We start from the raw sequence: 8734 nt of genomic DNA on the forward strand, positions 1-8734 counted from the left end.
CTCAAAGTCTGGGACACCAAACACTTTGTGTTAGAGATGCTTTGGGGACATCCCGGGAAGATCTGGACTCCCCATTCATTCGGGCCAGGCAAGCGGAGCAGAGAGGATTTCTGCTGCAGGAGCTGAGACAGGAACCAGGAGGACACAGGCTCCTGGGGCTCCTGCTCTGTCCCCCCACCCCTCTCTGGCAGTCTTTAGGACTCTGTGCTGACATTCCACTGTAAGTGGACTGAGAGCTTCAGCCACTTTTATCTATTAATGTGAAGGGTGACTTCCATTAAACCTGAAAGACTTGGAGACACGAAAAATGCTGATTAAGTATTTAACAATTATTATTAACATTAGTCACTAGTGAATATCAACTTTGTACTAGCCATTCTTTAGGTGCCAAAGATATAGGGGTAAAGGAGATATAGTAAGTTCCTCTCCTGTGGATCTTACATTCGGGAGGGGGAGTTGTGCAAATGAGAGGTGCCCCGTGAGGGGTCTGATGCTATCAAAAGTCTGTCTTATCCAGGCTGGTTTTCTACGGAAAGGTTTCGCTTGCAGCTACCTCATTGCAATGCATGGGTCATTGCAGATCTCTGATTTCTTTTTTTTTTAAGATTTTATTTATTTATTTGATAGAGATCGAGAGAGGGAGAGCACAAGCAGGGGGAGTGGCAGGCAGAGGGAGAGGAAGAGGCAGGCTCCCCGCTGAGGAAGGAGCCCGACGCGGGGCTCGATCCCAGGACTCTGGGATCATGACCTGAGCCGAAGGCAGCTGCTTAACTGACTGAGCCACCCAGGCGCCCCGCAGATCTCTGATTTCTGACGAAGGTGTACAGGTCCCCAACTATGGCCCTCAGGGCGTGGTGTCCTTCCTGAACCCCCCAAGTGACAGCATCACCTATAGCTGAACCCCCCAAGTGACAGCATCACCTATAGTCCTCTCTACAGCAGTATAGCACCAACTGGCACCCATTTGTCTCCTTACGTCTTCCCTCTCCACGACCTGAGGGACCCACAATGAGGAATCTTCTCTCTCTTCACTACTGTCCTATTCCCCAATCTGGAGGGGGGGGCCCTGAGTCCATGTTTGTTGGACAGATGGCTGGTTTCGCTGTGACATGGAATACCATTAACAGCAACGGACCACTTGGTTTGAATTGACTACAAAGACAAATAAGAAATGGCGGCTTTAGCCACATAGTACTCTCCTCCAGAGCCTCAAAACACCCCTGCCAAATAGTATTAATAATAATCTCTTGTGGTAACCAGTCTCCAAGAGAGCTCCCGATGATCCTCACCTATTGTATTCGTACCTTTGTGTAGGCCCTGCCATACATATTGACAAATGCTGGGCTGCAGGACCCATAGGATGTTGAGGAAGTGATAGTGTGAAACTTTCGAAGCTAGATCATAAAAGAGGTGTGGCTTCTGCTCTGTGTCTTGGATCATTTGCTCTGGAGGAAGCCCACTCCTTTGTCATAAGGATGCTCAGGCAGCCCTCTGGAGCGGCCCATGTGTGGAGAAGCTGAGGCCTCCAACAGCCATATAAGTGTGCCATGGTGGAAGTCTATCCTCCAGCCCCAGTCGAGCCGTCAAATGACTGCAGCCTCGTGACAGAACCCCAGCTAGAACTGCCCAGGCAAAGCATTTCCAAATTCTTGAGCCATAGAAACCGTGAGATGTATGAGACCTTTATTGTTGTCTTAAGCTACTAAGTTTTGAATTAACCCATCATGCAGCAGTAATCACAGATAAGGTGATGTTGGTGTTGATTCTTGATCCAATGATTGACATTTCCTCAGTCTGGTATAGAAAAGGAATTTTAGAAAGTGTTAAATTTTCTAAAAGTTGCACCATAAAACCTTAGCCTTCCCAATACATGGCTGCCCCTGAGCCTCCTACACAGATTCTGGAGCTTTCCCTGCAAGAAAAGTAGGCTGAGCAAAGTGAGAGCACTGACGGTCTACTTTATTCCCACAGTCAAGGTGGACAGCAGGAGTTGGCTATCTGACTCAGAGGACTGACGCTGGGATCTGGCTGGGAGGAGACCATCCCTTTGCCCACTGTGCATCCTGCTCCAGGCTCAATTATCTCAATAATACAGGAAAGGAAGACCGTATGTTATGTAAATAAAACAAAAATTCAGCCACAATTCAGTTTTACTGAAATGGCATGCAAATTACTTGCTGGACCTTAGCAGAAAGCAGCCCGGTGAAAAGGAGGGGCCTTGGGAGCGCAGTCAGATTTCTTCAAAAACCCCCCCACACAATGTTCCACTGCGGCTTCATTACTTGCCAGGTGCGCACTGGACTGGCTGGGCCCTTTGTCTTGCTTGCTTCACTGAGCTGGCAGCCAGTGTGGCGCCCTCCCCTGCTGGAGCAGATGGGCCCAGGGCCTTGTTTTCAGGGTGAAGCAACGTGGGCTCCCCCAACCCCGGTCCCCAGGAGCTGGGGCGTGGGGGCCTTCACTGCTGTCCCCTTCTCCCTACACCACTGTCTTCCCCAGATTGTCTGCTTCCTTATTGGAAGCCGCTTTGCTCCCACTGTGTGGGCGCTGTAATCTTTGAGGTTCCTGGAGATGTTTTGAGGAGCTTACTTGAGAGAAATCCCTTGGCTCCTCAGATCGCTCTGTGCACAGCCAACTCCGGCCTGGCCGCCACCAAGGCCACCAAGGCGTGGGCCTCTGATCCCTGGAACAGGGCACTAAGGGCCCTGCTGCCCACTGACCTGGGCTGGCTGCTGACTTGGGCTTCGATAGCAAAGCCCAATGACAACTGAAAAGAACATCCTGTGGTGGGGATTTTGACCAAGGAAGGGGGAGTGAGTGCTTAAGGCCAGGCACCTGCAGGAAGCTTGGTCATGGTCAGAGGAGGGGGCCTGGTAGAAATGGCTATTGGGGGTGCTGGATGCTCTCTGCATCACTGAATTCCTGATCCATGGAAATTGCCAGAAATGATACCTGCTTATCTTCCCACATCTTCACCCCAAATCCCCGTCACCAGGGCCTGAGTACTGAGGTGAATGGAGCATTGTTTACCCCAGTGGCTAAGCCATGGGGACCTATGGGGACCTATGGGGACCCATGGGGATAGGGTGAGTCTGTGCTCTCATAGCAGGAAAGGGATGTGTGCCAAGAGGCCCCCTGTCCCTGCTGGTTTCCATCCTGACGTCAGGCACGTGTTCCCCCAAGGCAATCGAAATTTTGCAGTGGACAGCCAGCTGTGGGATGGGAAAGGGGGTGGAGGAGAAGGCGAGACCCCAGGTACCTCCCAATGCTGCTGAACCTCAAAAGAATGCTCTGTGAATTCCAAGGTGCCTCTATTCTAGGAGCTCCAACTATGGGATCATTTTCATGTTGGAGAATTCCTAGAACATTCTCCTGTCTGCTTGTCTCCATATTCATAATGTGTGCGTGTATTTTACCCCCCCCTCAGCCTCCCTGCCTTCAAAGGCACTCAGCACCCCCCACAACAGTGGGCTTCATCCCATCCCTGCTAGAGAGTGTGCTGTGGGGAGAACAGAGGCCGTGAGGACAAGAGGTTTGGAGTTTCGCTCCGATTCTGTTACTGACAGTGTAACCATGGAGAGCCTTTTCCTCTCTCTATTTCTTGGGGAGCCCAAGAAATCATCTGGAAACCAGGGCGCCTAGATTTGAGCTCCGTCTAGTTAAAGACTGTGACTGGGGAGCCGCGGCTTTTCCCAGGGCTCAGGACCTGTGACCCCATCAGCAGTTCTGGGCTCTAAGCTGAGAGTGTGTTTCACCCGGGACGTGTGGAAATGGTGGCTGGTCTCACAGGTGGTTCTCTGTGTGGCTATTTGGGAATTTTCATGGTCCTTAAATCCTTTTGTTGTGGAGAGGTCCCCTGGGCCTAAAGTTAGATTTGACGTCCAAGATTTGACCTTCCTGGAAGTGGTGACTTCCTGGCAGCTAAGACCATCATGCTGGAGTCAAGGAACATGTTTCCAGATTCAGGCTGGGCTTCCAACAGCTGGGAGTCCGACACCAGTGAATTAAGGGGGGGACTCCTGCCCCCTCCCCCCTCCCCTCTTCTCCCCACCCACAGTGGATTACCATCGAAATAGGATATTAATTAACTGAACCGTGCCTCAAGCATCAAGGTCTCTATTATATATTCACTAACATTATTTACTCCTTCTTGAAATATTGTTTATCAGGTTCATTCAATACAAGGTCTCTGCGTATTTCTTCAGCAATTAAAAAAAAAATTCAGTGCTATGCACTGAATTATGTGCCCCCAAATTCCTGTTGAGGCCCTAAGCCCCAGTGTAACTGTCTTTGGGCATGGAACCCATAAGGAGGTAATGAGCGTTCAAGGAGGTCATAAGGTGGGGCCCTGATGTGATAGGATTCGTGTTCTCAGAAGAGACACCAGAGACTTGGATCCTCCATCCCCACCACAAACACAGAGAAGAGGTCCTAAGTGCCCACCCAGGATGGCAGGCCTGCAAGCCAGAAGATCTCTGAATGAATCCTGCCTTGCCAGCACCTTGATCTCGGGCTTCCAGGCTCCAGAACTGCAGGAAATCGGTGTTGTTCAAGCCCCCCAGGGTACGGTAACTTGTTACGGCGGCTTGAGCAGACTACAGCACACACGTACGACACCGCGGCTGGCCGGTTAGAGAAACCGTGTGCGTCACACGCTAACAACACACAGACACACACCGGGGGCCTCAACCACAGTCTGTACTGCAAACAAACAAACACACAAACAAACAAACACCAAAAAACAGAAAACCCCACCCCACATTCTGCCACTGAACAAAGTCTTGAACACACCAAAGTTTAATACAGAAAACAAAAACAACCAAAGCAGCATTAAAGTAGAAATACTCGGGAGAGAGAATTTCTACCCTATGAGCAATTTGAAATAAAAACCTCAGAATCATAATAGTGACTCTACCATCATTTTCTGTAATAAAATATCTATTATAACCGATATGACAATACAATAAAAGTCCTATTGTTCCAGAAACTGTATTCTAACTGAAATAGGATAATTATAGAAATACCTGCATGAGAATTGCATGTTCAACAGAACCACTGAAAATCATTCTTCTCAGACTGAAAATAAGTCTTCCAGGTACAGAAAACTCTTCAGTGAGATCTCAAATGGAAGACAAGGTGGCTATTTTATTTTTTCAAATCCTTTGTAGCAGCGTAACCTTCCAGATGACAGGTGCAGAGGCGCTTCTGCAAGCCAAGAACTGCCAAGGATTGCCGGCCACTCCCAGAAGCTAGGAAGAGGCCAGGAATGATTCTCCCCCACAGATTTCAGAGGGAGCTTGGGCCTGCCAACTCATTGGACTCCTCTCCAAAACACAGACAATAAAGTCCTCTTTTAAGCCCCCTAATTTGTGGTCCTTTGTTATACGACCCTAGCAAACTAATAGATCCACCTGGTATGGGCCTGGCAGAGCACTGAACATTTCACATCTGAAAGGAATGGCATGCATCCTGGGGAAAAGCCTGGGGGCAGGGGAGACCTCCTCCACCCCCAGGGCTGCGAGGAAGGAAGGGGTTCCTAGGCCCACTCTATGGGGCTGGAACCTCTCCTGGCCCCAAACCCTGGCTCTATGGCTGCCTTGGGGCAAATGACTGGCTGCAAGTCTGGATCCAGATCCCTGGGAATCCCTAAGCACAAGACTATGGTGCCTCCTTAGAGGTAATTTAAAATAAAAACAACACTGACCATAAGATTTTAGCTTTCAAAATGACATTAAGTTTACTCATGTTTTAATTAAGAGGTCGCAGGGGTTTATGTGTGTGTACCCTGTTTGTGGGATCATCCAGCCCTGGGTCTGGGTGGGATTATCCTGAAAAAGCCATATAAGTTAGGAGCTGGCTAACTGGAACTCTGGAAAAGGTGGGGGGTGGGGACAAGGCGCTGGCCTCAGAGGGCCGCATGGCCCCCCGGCTGCACTCCTTCACATCCAGCCTCTGCCCTCTACCCCAGCCCGGACGCATTCTAGGTGGACCTTGCACCTTGCATTTTCCTCAAGCCTGGAGAGGCTTTCTGGGGACCCTGTTTCCCTTTGTCCTTTGATTCGGGATCTCTGACCCTTAGGCCGAGAGATGCTCCTCCCTCCCCTCAGCAGGCGCAGGAGAGAGCCCAGGGACCTTGGGAAGCCCAAGGTGCTAAATTAATGTTTGGTGAATGTACGGGCCAAAGTCCACTGCTGGTTCTGTGAACAGAGCCTCGCATGCTGGGGGATTCTTGGACCCCCAGCATCGTGGATTGTGGATGGTGGATTGTGAAAGTGGGAGTGGAATCCGATTTCCTGCCTCTCTGGGCACATGAGGCTCACATGTGGGACTCTGGAGATGTTTTTCATTTTCACACCCCATGATATAAACAAGAATCATCTAGATCCCTATGTATTACCTCCTTTACTCTTCAGAATAACCCTATGAGATGGCACTATTATTGTTGTCATTTCCCAAATGAGGGAACTGAGGCATAGAGAAGTTGCATGACTTTCCCGAGGTCACCCAGCCAGATCTAAGGACGGTAAGCATGTCTGAATGCTGGGCCAGTCCACAGTCACCATGATGGGGGCCCCACTGTGCACCTGTCATTCACAGTACCCGCTCTGCGGGAGGCCTGGGTGTCACTAGGGGACTGGTACATTGATGGGCTTCCGTGTGTGCAACCATTTTGACTCATTCATATCAGAACGAAGGTCCCAGGTTGCTGATAGGTGCAAAGTTGGCTGGACTTCCTACAGCTCACCTTCTCTGGAGGGCCCCGACTTTGCAGTTTCTTTTCCTTCCAGCATCTTTCCTGCCTACCAGTGCTCCCCTCCCCACCTCTGGGGGAGTCAGCAGCCCAATTCTTTAAGGAGCCGCCAGAGGGAGCTGCCCGCAGAGAAACGGGAGAATCTCCCCCAGGCCTGAGCCTGGAGATGGTTGAGCTGTTCTTAGCCTCAGTGAACTTTCACTGCTGAAAGTCACCCAAACTCAAGCAAAAGCTCCTATTCAGAAATGAAGGGGTTGGTGGCGCCTGGGTGGCTCAGTCGTTAAGCGTCTGCCTTCGGCTCAGGTCATGATCCTGGGGTCCTGGGATCGAGCCCCGCATCGGGCTCCCTGCTCTGCGGGAAGCCTGCTTCTCCCTCTCCCACTCCCCCTGCTTGTGTTCTCTGTCAAATAAATAAACAAAATCTTAAAAAAAAAAAAAAAAGAAAAGAAATGAAGGGGTTAATTCACTGTGCCCAGGGAACCCTGGTTAATGCTTGAGGCCCTTTCTCACAATGACAGGAGGTAAACGGAAGTAACAAAATGAAGATAGTTAGAGTCCAAAGTTTCAGTTCTGTAAGATAAATAAATGCTGGGAATCTACACAGCATACTGCCCATAGCTAATAATATTGTATTGTACCCTAAATGTATACTAAAGAGGGTAACTCTTATGTTACGTGTTCTTACCACAGGCACACACACTTCCACAGGTGATAATAATAAAAAGGACAGGAAGAAACTTCTTGAGTGATGGATACATTTACGGTATAGATTGTGATGATGGTCTCACAGGTGTATACTTATCCCCAGACTCATCGAGTTGTATACATTAAATATGTACAGCTTTTTTAAGTCAGCAAATATATATATATTTTAAAACCCACCTTATTGGGGCATGTATATACTATAGTATATATGTATGTGTGTATGTATGTGTGTGTATATTTATGTGTGTGTATATAGATGTGTGTATATATATGGTGTATATATATGTGTGTGTGTGTGTATACTTACACACTCCCAAAATACTTTCCCATTCAAAAGAGGAACAAGAAGAAAAAGGAACAGAATGACCCTGGCAGTGTGAGAGGCCCATCCTCGGTGTGTACGGCATCCGGGAAAGCCCGGCAGAGTGCTGGTTACAGCGAGGGTTTGAGCCAGGTGGACCCAGGTTAGAGTCTGGACCCCGACACTCCGTACCTGGGTGGCCTTGGGCAGACCCACGTCTCCGCGCCTCACTTCTCCTCTCTGAAATATGGCACTGGTAACCGCGCCTAGGTGGGAGGACAGCGGTCAGGATTAAGTGGGCTAGTCCATGGAGAGCCCCCAGAGCCTCTGTCACGTTTGAGATGGATCAAGGCCATCCCGTGTGTGTATGGGGTTGGGGGTCTTCTCCATACTCCCTTTAAATTACTCCCTGCACCGGCCCCCCCTCCCCCCTCCCAAGATGCTCCCCAACCTCAGCTTTGTCCTGCAAGCTGGACTCCCCCTGCCCTTGGGACCCTAGGAGTAGCCAGCGCTTAGCCTTTCAAACCCCACCCCCAGGGGCCCCTGGTGCCGGCACCAGGCGGGCGGGGATTCGGGGGCGGGCAGCCTATGCTGGACTTCGGCCCATAAGCTCAGGAGACCTTGGGCTTCCAGGGCTCGCTGGGCTCTCTTCCGCGCCCACGGAAGGGAAGGAGGAGGCTCTGCAGGCCCGAGGGCCCGAGATCCCGGATCAAGGGCCAAAGGCCTCTCCCAGCTTCAGGCAAGTGCGAGGGAAGCCCCGCAACACGCGCGCCGGCCGCGGTAGATGGCTGGCGCCCGGGGGAAAGCGCACCGCCTGAGCGCCACGGGGGCCTCAGCCCGGCCGGAGGAGGAGGGGCGCCGCCTGCGCCCTCGGGCTCCTCGGCGAGCCGGGGCCGGCGGGCGACGCAAGCGCGGCGCGGCGCCCGGTGAGTGGGGACCGGAAGGCCCCCTGCGCGGGCGGCCGGAAGGCGGCGGGGGGG

General features: G+C 51.1%; 1 protein-coding gene and 1 long non-coding RNA gene across 2 annotated transcripts in view; one reads left to right on the plus strand and one right to left on the minus strand.

Annotated features, from left to right (window-relative positions):
- Positions 1 to 392: 392 nt before the first annotated feature.
- On the minus strand, positions 393 to 8593 carry LOC118022755. Its single transcript, XR_004682560.1, has 3 exons — positions 8375 to 8593; positions 7947 to 8020; positions 393 to 1794 (listed from the first exon to the last, which is right to left on the minus strand). It is a non-coding gene; the product is annotated as an uncharacterized LOC118022755 (long non-coding RNA).
- Positions 8594 to 8657: 64 nt separating this feature from the next.
- The window catches only part of CUNH19orf12 (chromosome unknown C19orf12 homolog), a 9122-nt gene continuing 9045 nt past the window's right edge, over positions 8658 to 8734 (plus strand). Inside the window, exon 1 of the mRNA XM_035023551.1 lies at positions 8658 to 8680. The gene's annotated coding sequence lies outside the window, so the exon portion shown is untranslated. The remainder of the gene's footprint in view (positions 8681 to 8734) is intronic.

This window comes from Mirounga leonina, unplaced genomic scaffold (assembly GCF_011800145.1).
Source record: "Mirounga leonina isolate KUSES-001 unplaced genomic scaffold, KU_Mleo_1.0 Mir_177, whole genome shotgun sequence".
In the NCBI taxonomy this organism is placed as follows: Eukaryota; Metazoa; Chordata; class Mammalia; order Carnivora; family Phocidae; genus Mirounga; species Mirounga leonina.